Here is a 16571-nt window from a genome sequence, read left to right on the forward strand (position 1 = left end):
CACTAGCAGCTGCATGAGATGTGGGGTAAGTCGCTTTGCCACTAGGGCTCAGTGTCCCTATATTAAAAACAGTAAGTTTGGACTAGATGAGCCAGAAATAAAGCCTTTTCTAGTTCTAAAGTAGTGAGACTCTTTTCCCAATAAATTCTGCCTAATCACAGCACTCGGTAATTAAATAGTATTATATCTTCATTTTGTCCCCTGGTCCAGGGCCTATTCTAGGACTTCAGAATTAGGGCATGGAAAGCTCTACCTGGAGCAGTGGTTCTGGAAGACCCTCTAGAGGTCAAGGGCTCTCCCAGGGAGAATTGAGAATCCCAGAATAATGCTATCTCTGATAAGCATCAGGTTTGGTATCAGCCCAGAGAAGAACAGAAGGGAATCTGTCCCCAAAAAAGCTACCAAGAGTTAATGCTTCATATCAAAACCAGGAGTCACTTTCTCTTTCAGGACAGCCTTGCTATTTAATACCCAGAAGACCAAGGACAAAGAACGGCATTGTATGAGCTCTGTAACTCAAGCAATTAGCCAGGTAATGGTCTATGGGGTTCATTACAGCAGAATGTCAATTAAAACACTTAGAAGGAAATTATGCAAAGCCCTTAGATTTCAAATCTTATAAACTACCCAGTAAGACTAAATTATAGTAAATGTCATATCACTACAGTAGGTATCCCATAAATGAAAATAAATTTTTCTAATGTGGACTCTTGCCTAATATCTCATAAATCCCAGAAATTGAAAAGAGCGGCCAAGTGTCTAGTCTTGATTCAACAATAAAGGAAATGAGATCAAGGATGTCATGTTTGAACTGAATATCTTCTTTCCTACCTTTGGTCTAATTAAGTAATACTTTGTATATCTCCAGTTAATTGTTTTTTAAAGATTAAAAAATATAGCTATTAGATTTAATTTGGATTTCTGCCAATGGACCTTAAGGAGGGAGATTAGAAGAGGAATGGGTAAAATGTGAATTTCAGAAAGCAAATTATTTCTCAGAAAGATCTTTAGATAAAATTTCTCTGTTTAATGACTTGTCTGACTTCATTCCCACAGAAGCACAGCATTTCTTTCTTTGTGTATGTGCAGATACATCATCAAAAAATTGGCTTCTTTAAAATAGAAAATAAATAATGGTGTTCTTTATGAAATTTCAAAAAATGCAAATAGCATTTTGCATCCAGTAGTGACTTTTCCTAAACACTGGCAGAAAGAACATGATATATAAAAATTAGTTTCTGTCCTGAAAACCCTCAAGTCAGGTTTAAGCAAGCAGTTAATTTTTATTCATGAATTATAGATCCTTTAGAGAAGGGAGGGAAAATAAAATGACTAATAGATCTAGAAATGTAATGTTCCACTAATTCTATCATAGAAAGCTAAATGCATGTTGCATTTGTGTTTTTATTCATAATTGTTCTGTAAAATACCACAGCCATAACACATTTTTAAAGCAAAATCTTTTCTCCTTACCAGATAATTGTTATGATAGAAACCATATTTTTCATGTGACTACCTACATCATCTCAACTGAAGATGTACCACACTATTATAACCTAAACAAAAGCTGATTTTTAAGACCTTCATTGCACATCATCTCTGAAAGGGGATCAAATATTGCATGGAACCAAAAATATGTAGTTCTATCCCAGTAATCTCAATATATTAAAATCTGCCTTTAGAATTTATTTATTCTGCTTATCTCACAGATATTCATAAACTTAGTGACTTTAAAATTAAAAATGATTCTATACTCCATACCACAAAACTTCCACATTTCAAAAATCAGTACAAAAAGTAGATTTAATACCATAGATGAAAGACTGCCTTCTATCAATTGCATGCTTTTATCATATCTATTCATATTCTTATTTCCTTGAGGCAAATTATATCAACGGGACTTTTTTAAGCCTGGGATCTTATTGCAAAAGGCCTGATGGAAGATAAAATAAATCAATGTTTGTAATCATCACCTACCTTATGGGTGTTTCCTTAACAGTAATCCCTTTCCTAGAAGGCACATTGGAAAATTCAATCTCATTTATCATTAGACAGGGGTCTGTTTTATTTCTTTCAAGATCTGCCGCTACCCAATGAGAGGTGAGTGCCCTTGATGAGGGGAGTGGTGACTTTTTCTGACTCTGAAGAAGGTTCTGAAATCCGATGAAAGGCAAATGACTTGGGAATACTGAAGTCTTAGCTGTTCACTGGCCTGACCTTGTCTGCCAATCTCCTCAGCTTGAGGGATTATCTTTCAGCCTAATACTTTAAGATCATGATATCATAATGTCAAGCAACTCTCCTGTTTAATAAATACTATATTTTTCTGAAGGATCTCCACCGGAATCTGCTATTCAGGCAGCATTTGGGTATTCAGAAGCATCTGCTTCTGTTGCTGAGTGAGCCCTGAATGCAGGAGAACAACCGCTTGGGTGACATTTCTGAACACACACACTCCCCACCACCACCCCCGCCTTTTACTGCATGGACTTGCCACCCATTGAGAATTGACCAAGACTTGTAGATTCCTGGCCAGGCCCATTTCTAGGAAAATATCCTTGTCATCTTGTTCGGGACTATAATAAGATGTCCCCAAGAATTTATAAATTACAAAAGCACTATCGGCCTCTTGATAGATCACTCATTCGGCAAGCAAGAATGCAAGCAAGCGAGCATTCACGAGAGCCGGCCAAGCGCCTGCTCTAGATGCTGGGCACAGAGCAGGAGAAAGACCGACAGGGTTCCTACTTTCATGGAGTTTATATCTTAATGGGAGAGACAATATTTAAAGCAAAAAGATGCAAACAGTAAATATCAAATACTAATAAGCTAGTAAGCATTATGCACAAGTGAAAATAAAATGAAGTAACGGAGAGGACCAACTGGCTTCTTTAAACTGGAAGCTCAGGGAAGACCTTTCTGACAAGCTGGCATTGAAACTGCTGCAATCTGAATGAAAAAAAACCATCGAGGGGGAGGAAACCCAAGGATGGGCAAGAGCATCCCAAATGGAGAGACCCAGAGATGGCAACAAGCGTTAGACTGTCAGAGGGACACAAAATGCATCAGAACCCAGATCCAAAGAAAACCAAATTAAATCCCAGACAAGCAAGGTGGTGCTATGATTAAGTATCTTAACACATCTAAGACTGGATCCATAGACGAGGACTGTTCAATCAACAAAACACAGAAAACGGAGTCTGTGAGGCACAAAAAGAATTAGAACCCATCCAGACAGTCCCAAGGAGCCTAAGCCAATGGGATTTAAGTATCACAGTCCCATTAGTAAGTTGATCCCCATTATGAACTGGATGCAGCTGATTAGCTTAACCAGAAGCCATGAAATATTTGATTAATGTAAATCCTCTCATTCTGATTCCACACTTACCAAGTGCTTCCTGATTCTGCCCTCAGAGAAAATGTGCTGTCATAAGACTTCAAATAATTCGACACGGTGATTGCTCCGGGTTACATACAAAGTGGGTTTCTAATCACCATTTGGCTCCCCCTGTAACTTGCTGGTTTGGAGAAACAAATTGATACAAGTACAGCAGCCCATATGGTTATATTTCTCCTTGAAAATTAATGGGCCTGATGAAAGCTATCTGCCTCCTCCTCATTTTAGTGTTTCTGGGGTCCTGATCACTGCTGGACCCCAAAAATGCACATCTAATCAAGCCTCCATCTACAGTAGCCCAGCCAAGTTCTAGCTGGCCTGTCCTTAGCAGCCACTGTCTCCTGATGCTGAGGATATATATATATATGTCTGGGACTACCACATCTTCATCAAAAATGCCTGGTAAGTTCAACTGGGCATGATGAAGAAAGTTCACGCTCTGGAATAAGCAATCAAGCTCACTGAAGTCCATCTTTGAGTTTATCATGCTATCTGAGATGTTTGGAAAGCAAATATCAGTTTCCTCATCTATAAAATGGAGGAGTTGGGCTAGGTCTTTTTCATTGATTTTTAATGACACAAGTAATATATTAATGCATTTTCTCTGTAAGTACATAAAACATTAGAGGAAACAACACCCCAGTTGTTGTCTCCTGCTTCTGCTGCCCCAAGGTGAGGACTGTTATCACATATGAATCCTTCCAAACCTTTAAGCATTTATGTATGTCTACATACATATAGCTACTTATAAAATATAGTGTTGTTCACTTTATGTTTAATAAATGGTTCCACATTGTATATCTTGCTCGGTAATTTGTTTTCACTAAGCATTGTATCTTGGAGATTTTTCCATATCAGAACATACAGCTCTCCCTTAGTCTCTTTAATTGTTGCATAATATTCCATTATATGACTACACTCTACATTTGTTCACTATTCATCAAGTGGGGACTATTTAGACTTTTTCTAACGTCTATCCTCTACAAAATGTTACAGTAAATATCCTTGCTCATGCTTTATTGTGCACATAAAAGAGAGTAGCTAGAATAGCTCCAGGAAGAGGAACTACCAAATGATGGCATCTGAGTCTAGACTAAAGTTCTAGTCCCTAGACCACCTGAATCATAAGAGTGTTTATTGGGGCACCTGGGTAGCTCAGTTGTTAAGCATCTGCCTTCGGCTCAGGTCATGATCACAGGGTCCTGGGATCAAGCCCCGGATCAGGCTCCCTGCTCCACGGGAAGCTTGCTTCTCCCTCTCCCACCCCATGCTTGTGTTCCCTCTCTCGCTGTCTCTCTCTCTCTGTCAAAAAAAATAATAATAATAATAAATCTTTAAAAAAAGAGTATTTATTAAAAATAGAGAAAGAAATACATAAGAAAAAAAGAAGGCAGCTTTCTTGGTCCCATCTCAGACCTTCCGAGCCAGAATTCATGGATGTGGGAGCCAGAAGCTATGCTTTAAACACTTTAGGTGGTTTGCACAGTAAAGTGGGAGAACTCCTAGACCATGTGGCTCTGGTGCTGTCTCCAAAAATGTACTAACATGCTCACCTACCAACCACTTCCATGCACAAGGCACCACATTAGGAGCTTGACACATATGATCCTGTTGAATCCTAACTCCCACCACCCAGGACCAGAGCTGGGTTGCAGTTACATCTGGATTCCAATCCAGAGTTAGGTCTAAGAAAATATATGACAGCCCATGAACACAGTGCTTCACACCCAAGTACACCCCCAGAAGAGTTACCTTTCACCTCCACTTCTCACCCCTGTGACTATCCCTTCCATCCAGGTCTGTTTCCACCACTGCTCCCTCCCAGCATGTGCTCTGATGAACTCCGGATCGTGCCAGAGGGAGATTGGCCTGCTGCTCCGACAGTTCGGTTCTCCTCTTATTTTCCCTCTGTCACTACCAAATCTTCCAGAAAAGCCTTTCTCCTTAGACAACAGGTGAGGAAAGGGAAGCTAAATGAGCAAAGACCCATGTCCACTGTTCTTATAAGATCACAGAGCAGAAAAAGCCACAAATATTAATATATTAATAGTTGTATTCGGTTAAGACTTTCCCATTAAATGAAACCTTGAAAGGTAGGTACTGTTATCTGCATTTTATAGATAAGAAAACTGAGCACAGAAATGCGCAGAAATTTACCCAAGATCACTAACCAGGGAAAGGTAGACCCAGCATTCAAACCCAGGTCTGACTGCTGCCAAAGCACAACTCACAAGCCTGCTTTATACTGTTTTTCATCTCTAATCCATGTGTCTGTGATTTTTATCCTGCCCCCTTTCTAGACAGTTATGGAGGACTTCATTCCCAAGTTATAAGAAACAACCTTGAGCATGAAATTTAAAGGAGTGTGGCCTACAGAAATCTTCATCAATTCATTTGGAAGTGTTCAGCAGGCATCACACATTATGCTGAGTCACATTAGGAATTCATGCCAGCCTATAATTCTTTACATTTTCTGGCATGCTAGCACCGGATGGATTTATGTACCACTAAACTTAGATAGCTTAAAACACCTCACTGCCTAAGCCCTCGGTAATGCTGACAAAATATATGTAGCTGCACTTATAAATCATTACCTTTACTTACATTTTAGAAATTGAAAATAATGTTTTCCAAGAAGTTGTTGGACAGTTGCAACTCACTAAAATTGACAGGCTATAGTTGCCTTAGCCTTAGATGAGTTCATAAGGGTGAGGCCCTCGTGACAGGACCAGAGAGCTGTCTGTCTGTCATGGGAAGACATAGCAAGAAGGCAGCCATTTGCAAACCAGGAAGAGCTCTCACCAGAACCCTGCCATGCTCTGGCAGCCTGATCTCAGTCCGCCAACCTCCAGAACCATGAGAAAATAAATTTCTGTTGTTTAAGCCACACAAGCTCTAATATTTTGTTATTGCAGCCCAAGTTGACAAAGACAATAGCATTAGATCACTTTGTTTTGGTAATTTTATGAATTTCTTTTAAGATAAAATTAACAAACTATAGAAATGATCCCTGAAAGTATAGTCTTTAAATTAATACAAAAAAATTTTTTTATTTATAACTTAGTTCAAATTCAGTTGAATGGAAGAATGTCCTTATTCTTAGAATGAAAAGCTTAAGTATTTACCTTTAGTGAAGTATCGGGATGCCTACAACTTAATTTCAATGGTCCCTGAAAAACTTATAGAGACAGAGATAAATTTATAAAATGTTAGCAATTGTTGAATTTCAGTGAAGAGCGTACAGGTACTCATTCCATTCTTCTTTCATTTTTCTATGGATTTCAGTTTGAAAAAGGAAAATTTGGAAGTGTATTAGTCAGATTCTGCTGTGCCATTGTTGTATAACAAACATCTCCAGAATCTCAGCAGTTTACAACAAAAAGCTTTTATTGATTTCTCATCCACAGGTTTACAGATTGGCTAGGCAGCTCAGCTTTAAGATGTGGGTAGAGTTTATTTCTGCTCTACAGATCCCTATAGTGAGACAGGTAGCTACCCAGCATATGCCCATCTTGTAGCAGATGAAAGAGTCCAAGCAGTTAAGAGAACCATACAATGTTTCTTCAGATTAGAATCACAATAGCCATTTCTTCCCATATCCCACTAGTCATATTGAGACATGGTCAAGCCCAACCTCAATAGGTCTAGAAAGCATATTATACTCACATGAACATAGCAAGTATGGGGAGAAAAGAAAGAATTGATGACAAGTAATACAATCTAGCACAGAGGAAACATTTCTCAAATATCAAAAAGCTCTATGGAAACAAATATCAGAGAAAGAAGAGGAAGAGGGTATTTATACCTAATACAACATGATTTAAAAAAAAAAAAAGTCAATTTTGAAAGATCAAAGGAGGCCTCACTGAAGAAGTCATGTTACAAAGCACATGGAGTCATAAAGGTGGATAAACACTTTTTTCACTTTGCTTGATAATGGGGTATGCAAAGTGATTTTAACAAGGGGGTGGCTTTTTGAATACCAACAGCCTTCCAGTCATTCAAGATCCCAGACAACTGTCCTGATTCACTGTCTCTGCAGCCAGATACCCAGGAAGAACTCTGGGATAAAATTCAACCTTAGGCTGTGCTTTGGACTTCGACTTCTTTCACAATTAATTGTACTTCCCCGACACTGACCAAATTACCCTGAAAATCAGCATTTCTTGTACTAATACAGTCTCTAAGTACTAACTTTTCCTAAATGGCCATCACAATCACTTAAAGGAGTCTTTTCTGTATATTAAATTTTGAAACAGCAATGTGTCCAGGTGAAATTTAAATTATGAGCAGTATAAAATCAAATATATAAACATATTGATATTGATATATACTTACATATATGTCATAACATATATTTCATATGTCAATATAAATATATTTATAAACATATATATTAAAAACCAAACGAATTCGTAAAAAATTTTGTGTTCCCCTTCAGGGTAGCATTTATAATCAAAATAACTTATTAAGAGGAAAACAATGAAGGCCCAGAATAAAGCTCCTTTTATAAAACAGCTACATCACCAAGCAGATTATATTCCTGACCCTGAATTGAAGGAGTTTGTCAGCTTACTTTCCCAGTACATCAGCTCTGCTGGGCTTCAGTCCAGAAGGCCTCTCTGCTTTAGCTTACCTCATCTCTTACTGACCTTTACTCCCCAGATGTGTATCTCATGTAACAGGTCTGTGCACTTGACCCTGACCACTTTGATCAAACACAGAAGAGAAAGGAGTTAAAGGAGAAAGCTTCCCTTACTAAGCAAACAGCAGGAAATCCTCATATTTCTGAGCCTTTTGTTTTTAATAATGTAATATTTCTCTTAAACTTACCTATTGAAAAATTAGTTTCACCAGTAGCATGGAGTTCTGAAAGTTCCAGTTTGAAATTAATTTTATACTTTATAAGATTTTAATTGCTATGAAGTTTTGTTTCATCCTTCCTCTTATTAAGAATCTTATTGCAGGGGCGCCTGGGTGGCTCAGTCGGTTAAGTGTCTGCCTTCGGCTCAGGTCATGATCCCAGGGTCCTGGGATCGAGCCCCACATCAGGCTCCCTGCTCAGCGGGGAGCCTGCTTCTCCCTCTGCCTCTGCCTGCCTGCCTGCCTACTTGTGCGCTCTCTCTCTCTCTGTCAAATAAATAAATAAAATCTTAAAAAAAAAAAAAGAATCTTATTGCAAAAATATTCATTTGTTTTCAGCTCTGATAAAATGATAAAATGGAAAATTTAAATGGCAGAGAGCTTCCTTCTATTTTGTAATTTAATGTGTAAATAAAGTCAAATCTTAACAACAAGACATTTCACTACACTTGTTCATCATTCAAATTGACTACCAGAAGAAAAGAAAGATTATCTTTTTGGTTGCTTCCAACGTTTTTCTAAAACCATTTAACTTTGTTCCCATTGATTCAAGCAATAAGAGACCTAATGTTCCTTGAAGAACTTATATTTGAAAATGCTTTTTGTTTCCTGAAAATATTCAAGTTTTATAACACTAGGATTTTTTTTTCAATAAAGTGGAGTTCAAGAATATAGGCAAATCTCTCACCAGGGACCTTTGAAATATTGCAATATATCAGCAATTCAATTTAAACTAAAAATAGTTTCTTTTATATTATACATTTTCTTAAGTTCTGATAGATTTATACTTCCCTCTATAAAACCAATTAATTTTTGCTAATAGGCATCCATTACTAATATACACTAATATCTAAGTGTTTGTTTTAAATACACAGTAAGGTGCCAATTAAAATTAAATCCTTTTTCAGTTCTTTGAATTCTGTCAGAGCAGTGACTCTATGCATATGGGAAGAGTCCTAGTTAGCCACAAAACAACCCCAACAATATATTGATAAATTAAAACTGAAATACATGTATGACCTGATTTTTCTCCAAGTTCCAGGTCACCTAAAAAGTAATTACTCAAACTTTACTGAATTTTTCATCTAAGACCCTCCCCTAAGTATTTCTAGGATTCCCCATGGGTGTTTTGCCAGATAGCCCCACAAGCTCTGCATAATCCACTGTGCCCCACTTCTCCTCAAGCCTCTACTGGACTCTACGTCTGCTTCTCCTCCAGCAATGGAGGGTGACAGTACATTGTGAAGCTGGGGGATACCTCTCCCCACTGTATACACCCACTTGGATGTTTGCTTATTCTCTTGACGTCTTAGAGAAATTTAAGTGAAAATCCTTTCCTGTTTCTCCTGGCCCACATAGAACTTACACATGAGACCAAAGAGGGATAGCCTGTGAGATAAATCTAAATAACACAGACAGGTTGCATTAGAATTCCCATTTCCAAGTGGCAACTTATATGGCAAGAATGAATTCTTCTCCTGGAAGAGTTCTTAGTCCTTATGCTTATCAGCTTCCCATCCTTTAGGGCTAACCCAACATTTTCCACATGACTCCAGAAATACCTGGATCCCACTTTAAATATAAGCCCCCTGGTCCCAGTGATTACCTGCATCCAAAGTAATACATAGGGGCGCCTGGCTGGCTCAGTCAGTAGAGCATGCCACTCTTGATTGTGGGGTTGTAAGTTCAAGCCCCATGTTGGGTAGAGAGATGATTTAAAAATAAAATATTTTAAAAATAAATAAATAAAGTACTATGTACATTTGACTAAAACATTTTCAAAACTATTTGCATATTAAAATAAGAACTTCCAACTTTCATAACTTAGCTTTCGAGATGCATGTTGTAGTAGACATTTGTGTGTTTTCTGACTGAAAACCTTCTTTTTTTGGCAAGTTTTTAAGCTTCGGAGTCTTGTATCTTCAAGGTAGAACCCAGGAAACTCAGCCTCCCTTGTAGCTAAGGCTCAAACATGTGACCTAGATTTTACCAATATGTTGTTCACAGTGAGACTTCAATTTGGAAGTGAGCAACCTGAGAAAGGAGTTCTGCACACAACCCAACGTGGTGGCAAGGCTTACAGCAGAACTGTATAGCTTTCTCAGAGACTTAAACTATGAAGAGACCAAAGTGAGAGACAAAGAGTCTCTTTTTTCTGTTCGCCTTTGTTAGCAGGATTCCAGAGCGCTCCTAGGAGCAGCCTCAATATTCTACAAAGCTTTCACTGAAACAGCTCTTCCTATGTTTCTCACAGCCTTTCCGAGTTACCCGGGACTCAAACATGAACCCAATAGTGACTACACTCTATTCAGAGTATGTCTTCCTGACTGATGACTAAGTTTTTTCCACTGGGTATTTTCAGCAAAACTGGCTTATTCATCCCCAAATAAGATCCCTCAAGGCTCCTACATATAGGTATGTGGTGGGGCTACCCCATAATTTCACTCTAGTCACACTCAAACCCCACTTAGACTCAAGCCTGAGTCCCTACTTTATTAATATCTTAAATGATTAAATTACCAACGAATGAGCATATTCTAACAAGTTTAAACATGTTTAACTAAATAAATAATGAAAACATTCCATTTCAACAATTTAGAATCACAAAAAAAGGTCTTTTCACTACTAGAACAATTCCAAGCCCCATGCTACAATTGCAAGAGGTGCCCCATCTTTTTCCCCAGGTTCTACTGAGATTCCCAAGGACCTCCAGTATTGTTTACTTAAAGAGTTAATTTCCATTTGTAATTATCTGAGCCTCCTCAGACAGCCCAACAGCCCCGGCAGTTCCTTCCAATAGGAGTCACAACCACCCAGACAGGGCACCTGGGTGGTTCAGTTGGTTAAGCGTCTGCCTTCAGCTCAGGTCATGATCCCAGGGTCCTGGGATCGAGCCCCGCATCAGGCTCCTTGCTCAATGGGGAGCCTGCTTTTCCCTCTCCCTCTGCTGCTTCCCCTGCTTGTGCTCTCTCTCTCTCTCTGACAAATAAATAAATAAATCTTTAAAAAACAAAACAAAAGGACCACCCAGACAAATAGCCCATCTGCTGTTGTTACTGTAGTTCTGTCAGTGCTAGGCCAGAGATGTTCAAGTATGAGCCACATTTTGTGCCCAGAACCAGCCTCTCTTAGGATTGCTCTAAGCCCGGCCAGACTCACCTTGTTGACTTTTCAGAAGGATAACTAAAAAGCAAACTCTATGCTCCGGAAGAGACCATCTCAAATTCTTAGGTATTCAATCCTTAACAAATCCGATCGAGGACACTAATAGTCCTGATTGAATATCTTTTAGGAAAACTATTTCTATCCCCTCTTTTAGAAGTAAAATATGTACATCTAATTGACATTTACTAAATAGAACACAATGTGTGCATTCTCAGATTCAAGGTAACCTCATACCTTTATCTGAGAACAATGGGCATGTGTTTCCTGATCTTACTGACCCAGAATGAAAGAGCCTATTCTGAAGAACTTCCTTAAATAAAGAGTCCGTTCCAAAGGTAAAGACATTTTTACCTCCATAAAGCCAAATTGCCAGCCACCTTGAAAAGAATAGTTTCCTCAGTAAATCTTTTAAAAGGTAAAATCCTTCTGGGTAGTTTTTTAAATCTAAAAACAATGCTTTCTTACCTAAAAAAACATCATTTTAAAGCCCTTTTAAATTGTTTTAGACATGTATTTTTTGAAAAGTACTACCTGCAGATGATCTAAAATTCAAAATATCCAAAGTAGATTTCTCTCCCACCCCATTTGCCTTCTCAAAAACAATCACTCTTTGCAATATTTTATAATTCCTTCTAGAGGTTGTAGAAGAATCAGCGCCAGCATACTTCTTTGGAAGTCTCTTGAGTCAACTTCTTCTCCTTCATTTACAACTTTCCACACGTTGAGATTCTATGGTGTGGCAGTTTCTGTATTTTTGTCTGATCCTTATAGTTATTTTGATCTGCTACCTTACCATCAAGTAGGCTCTTTCATTTTTCTTCCTCTTCCCCAATGCAAGATAGTGGCTATTTTAGCCCTTACGAGTAGCTTTGTTCTGCAAAGTGAAGAGGTTGTGTTTTTGGTGAGATTTTGCCTATTGTTTTCTTTACCCAATACAGTTGGCTGCTTATTCTGATTTTTTAAGTTTTCCTGAGATTATGCACCTTAGTGCAAAAAAACATGCACAGCATGTCAAAAACTGTGAAGGGTCTGAGATTTTAACCAACTTGCAAATAACACTTAGCTTCCCACAGTCTGAGGGATGCTGGCAGAAGAGATGAGACTCCTGGGTCAGAGACAACAGATGGTTTATTACGCACAGCAATAGCCAGAGTACCATCATTTGTGCCAGTTCCTCAAACCTTAGTTCCCACAGTGTGGCATCAGGAAGATGAAAACATGCCTGCCTCTGAAGTACAGTGCTTTACAGGAAAGGAAACAGCATAAGGATCCCAAATCATTTACAATGGAAAGTAAAGTTGTCAGACTTTTGCCCCAAAAAGAGACATCTTTATTAGTCCATTTATGGTCCATTTATGATACTCCCTCCCTTGCTCTGAGGGGAGACACTATCTCTATCTTTCAAGTCTGTTTACTACACAAACATCCTTGAAAAGACAGTGCACAATAAACATAATGAGTGCCACTGCTCCCAAGACATGCAGATGTGAGCAATTAGGGAGAATTACCTCCAAAAAGGCAGTGCCTCCAATCTCCTAGACACCAGTCGGAATTTCATTCATTCTGTAAGCTTTTATTGAGCACCTACTTTCTTCCAGGGGCTATGACCAGTGTCCATTGAAGGAAATAATGTAGGTGGAGGATTTTTTTAAAACTGTGGAGAGACCAGTGTTAGCTATTTTTCCTATTACCATAGTTGATCTCTCTTTTTAGTATTTGCCAGAAGTAGAGATGACATATATGTCCATTTCTTTTGCAGGTTATCTTCCAACAGATATGTGGGTCTTTAACTCCACAGCACGGGTTTAGTTGAAGAGATAGAGTCCTAAAACGCCAGAGCCCTGGTTTCATCTGCACAGAACAGGCTTTTCTCTGCTCATACCCAGTTTTCCTGGGGCTTTCAGTTCCCTCCTTTCATAAAGGGATGAAGAGAGAAACTGATTAGCCTAGAACTCAAAAACGTAAAACTTCTCAGTTGTGAAATCACACAATACTTAAGCACATTTAAAAATGTTAAGTCAAAGATTGTTCCATTGGAGTGCTTTCTAATTTAAGTTAATCCATTTTGCTTATTCAGAATTTAGCATGGTGTATATTTAATTATAGTGTGTGATGGGGGCATCTGGGTGGCTCAGTCGGTTAAGTGGCTGCCTTCAGCTCAGGTCATGATCCCAGGGTCCTGGGATCGAGCCCTGCATAGGGCTCTCTGCTCAGTGGGGGGCCTGCTTCTCCCTCTCCCACTCTCCCTACTTGTGTTCCCTCTCTTGCCGTCTCCCTCTCTCTGTCAAATAGATACAAAAATCTTTAATTATGGTGTGTGATGTAATGAATAAAAAAGTACTGGTAACTCTGAATATTTTTAAGATCTATTCATGAAACAAAATTTTCAAGAGGAAGAAATCAACTGTTTTGCAAATTAGTATATAGTATATAGTTTGTATAATACCAAAAAAAAAAAAAAACCTTAGGTAAGAGAATGTAAATTAATTTCTGGGGGTTTGGTTTTGTTTTTATTTTTATTTATATTTTCTTTTTTTTTTCTTTTTACAATTCAGTGAAATATAATCAGCATGCAGCAAACTGCACATATTTAAAGTGTACAACTTGAGGAGTTTTACCATATGGATACATCCATAAAATCATCACCACGCTCAAGTTAACATTCGCCCCAGCACAGAGCCCAACACATGACTCGATCTCACAAGCCACATTCATGAAGGATGAAAAAGTTCTAGAGATCTGCTGTAGAACAGTGTGCTTCTAGTTAACAATACTGTGCTGTACACTTAAAAATTTTGAAAAAGAGAGATTTCATGTGATTTTTTTACCACAATAAAAAATATTTAGCTGGGAGGGACAATTATCAAATAAATATCTGAAATGTTAGGCAAGGATGAATGCTATGAAGAAAAATAAAAACCAGGGTAAAAGATAAAGAGAAAAAAATCCAATTGTATGTATGGGTAGATCTATTTCTGGACTCTCCAGTGTATCCCATTGATCCATAAGTGTGTCTATCATTATGCCAAATGACACTGTCCTTTTTAAGTATTTTATCAAGGAAGATATGATTGGCATACAAAACTCTGTACATATTTTACTTTAAATATCTTATAGTTTCATTTGCCAATTATACCTCAATAAACCTGGGAGTAAAACTATAATTGGAGAATTCTGTGAAAATTTTTTTAAAAGGCTGGTGTTTGGGGAAAAAAAATCTGTGCATATTTAATGTATACAACTTGAAGAATTTAGAGATAAGTATATATCCATAATACCATAACCACAATCTATGCATTACACAGATCCGTCTATAAATTGTTTTTTTAATCCATCACCTACAGAAGTTTCCTCCTGTTGTCTTTATTTATTGTGTGTGTGATTAAAACATTTAATATAAGATCTATCCTCTCAGCAAAATTTTAAGTATATAATACAATATTATTAATGAGGAATCTAACATAGTCATACTAATAAAGCAGAGAATAGATGAATGGTTGCCAGGGCCTGGGAAGAGGGGGAAATGAGAGGATTAGTCAAAGAATACAAAATTTCAGTTATTCAAGATGAATAAATCCTAGAGATTTACTGGACAGCATAGAGCCTTTATTTAACAAGACAGTTTTAGACACTATTATTGAAGCCATATAAAAACTCTTGAAATCCAGTAGCACAAAAAAGCTTTATTCTTTTTCAAAATTGTTTTGGCTATCTGGGATCACTGTATTTTCACATAAATTTTAGAATCAGCTTATCAATTTCTACTAAAAAATTTCTTCAAGGATTTGGATTAGGATTGAGTTAAATGTCAATTTATTTGTGTAGAATTGACATTTTAACAATATTGACTCTTCCAATCTATGAGCCTGGTATATATCCCTCCACTTATTTATGTCTTCTTTATAATGTCTCAACAATGTTTTGTTGTATTTAGTATACAGGTCTTGAACGTCTTTTGTCAAATATATCCCTAAATATCTCATATGCTGGTGCAAATGTGAAGAGTATTGTTTATTTAATTTAAATTCTTGTATTTTGTATATTGATTTAGTATCCTACAACTTGCTAAGCTCATTTATCACTTCTAGTTGCTTTTTATAGATTCACTGGGATTTTCTACATAGACTATTATGTTTTCTGTGAATAAAGACAGTTTTACATTTTTTTCCAATCTGTATGACTTTTATTTTTTTACCTTATTTTGCAGGCTAGGGCATTTATTCTAAGGCTAAATAGAAGTAGTGAGAGTAAACATTTTGCCTTGATTCCAATGTTAAAAGGACATCATCACTCTTTAATCATTAGATACAATGTTGGCTGTAAGTTTTTAATAGCTATTCTTTATCAGGTAGGAAAATCCCTTGTGTTCTTAGTTTTCTGAGAGTTTTATCAGGAAGCTATGCTGAATTTTGTCAGCAAAATTTTTCTTTTTATTTTCTTATCATTATTATTTTTTTTAGAGAGAGAGAGCAGGGCTGGGGGGGCAGAGGGAGAGAGAGAGAGAGAGAATCTTAAGCAGGCTCCATGCCCAGCACAGAGCCCAACACATGACTCGATCTTACAACCCTGAAAGCATGGCCTGAGCCAAAATCAAGAGTTAGACGCTTAACTGAGTCACTCAGGTGCCCCTATGACATTTCGTGTGGTACTGCTCTGCCGGTAATAAATTCTAGCAACTTTTGTATGTCTGGAAAATACTTTGATTTTACCTCCATTTTTAAAATATATTTCAGCTGGGTGTAGATTTCTAAATAATAGGGATTCTATCATTTGGTACTTTAAACTTGATGCTCTACTACATTCTGGTTTACACTCTGTCATATGTATTTTTGTTTTTCTGTATGTGTCGTTTTCCTTTGATTTAATTATGTTCTCTTTATTCCTGCTTTTAAGCAATTTAATTATCTCCTTTGTATGGTTTTCTCCATGTGTCCTCTGACTGGGGTTTGTTAAGCTTTTTATATCGATGGGGTTTACTGTTTTCTCAAGTTGGGTAATATTTCAGTCATTATTTCTTCAGACATTTTTTTCCGCCTTCCTCCCATCTCTTTTTTCCTTCTGAGACTCCAGCGGCATGCGTGTAAAGATACTGACAGTCTCCCACACTTTACTAGGGTTCTGTTCACTGTTCTTTTTTTTTCTCTCA

General features: G+C 37.5%; 1 protein-coding gene and 1 pseudogene across 1 annotated transcript in view; both read right to left on the reverse strand.

Annotated features, from left to right (window-relative positions):
• The window catches only part of OTOL1 (otolin 1), a 78150-nt gene that overhangs the window by 21497 nt on the left and 40082 nt on the right, over positions 1-16571 (reverse strand). The gene's annotated exons all lie outside the window — the stretch shown is intronic.
• LOC112834875 (small nucleolar RNA U3) lies at positions 6322-6423 on the reverse strand (annotated as a pseudogene).

This window comes from Callorhinus ursinus, unplaced genomic scaffold (assembly GCF_003265705.2).
Source record: "Callorhinus ursinus isolate GAN/ISIS: 27379988/994484 unplaced genomic scaffold, GSC_fseal_2.0 scaffold1, whole genome shotgun sequence".
Taxonomy (NCBI): domain Eukaryota; kingdom Metazoa; phylum Chordata; class Mammalia; order Carnivora; family Otariidae; genus Callorhinus; species Callorhinus ursinus.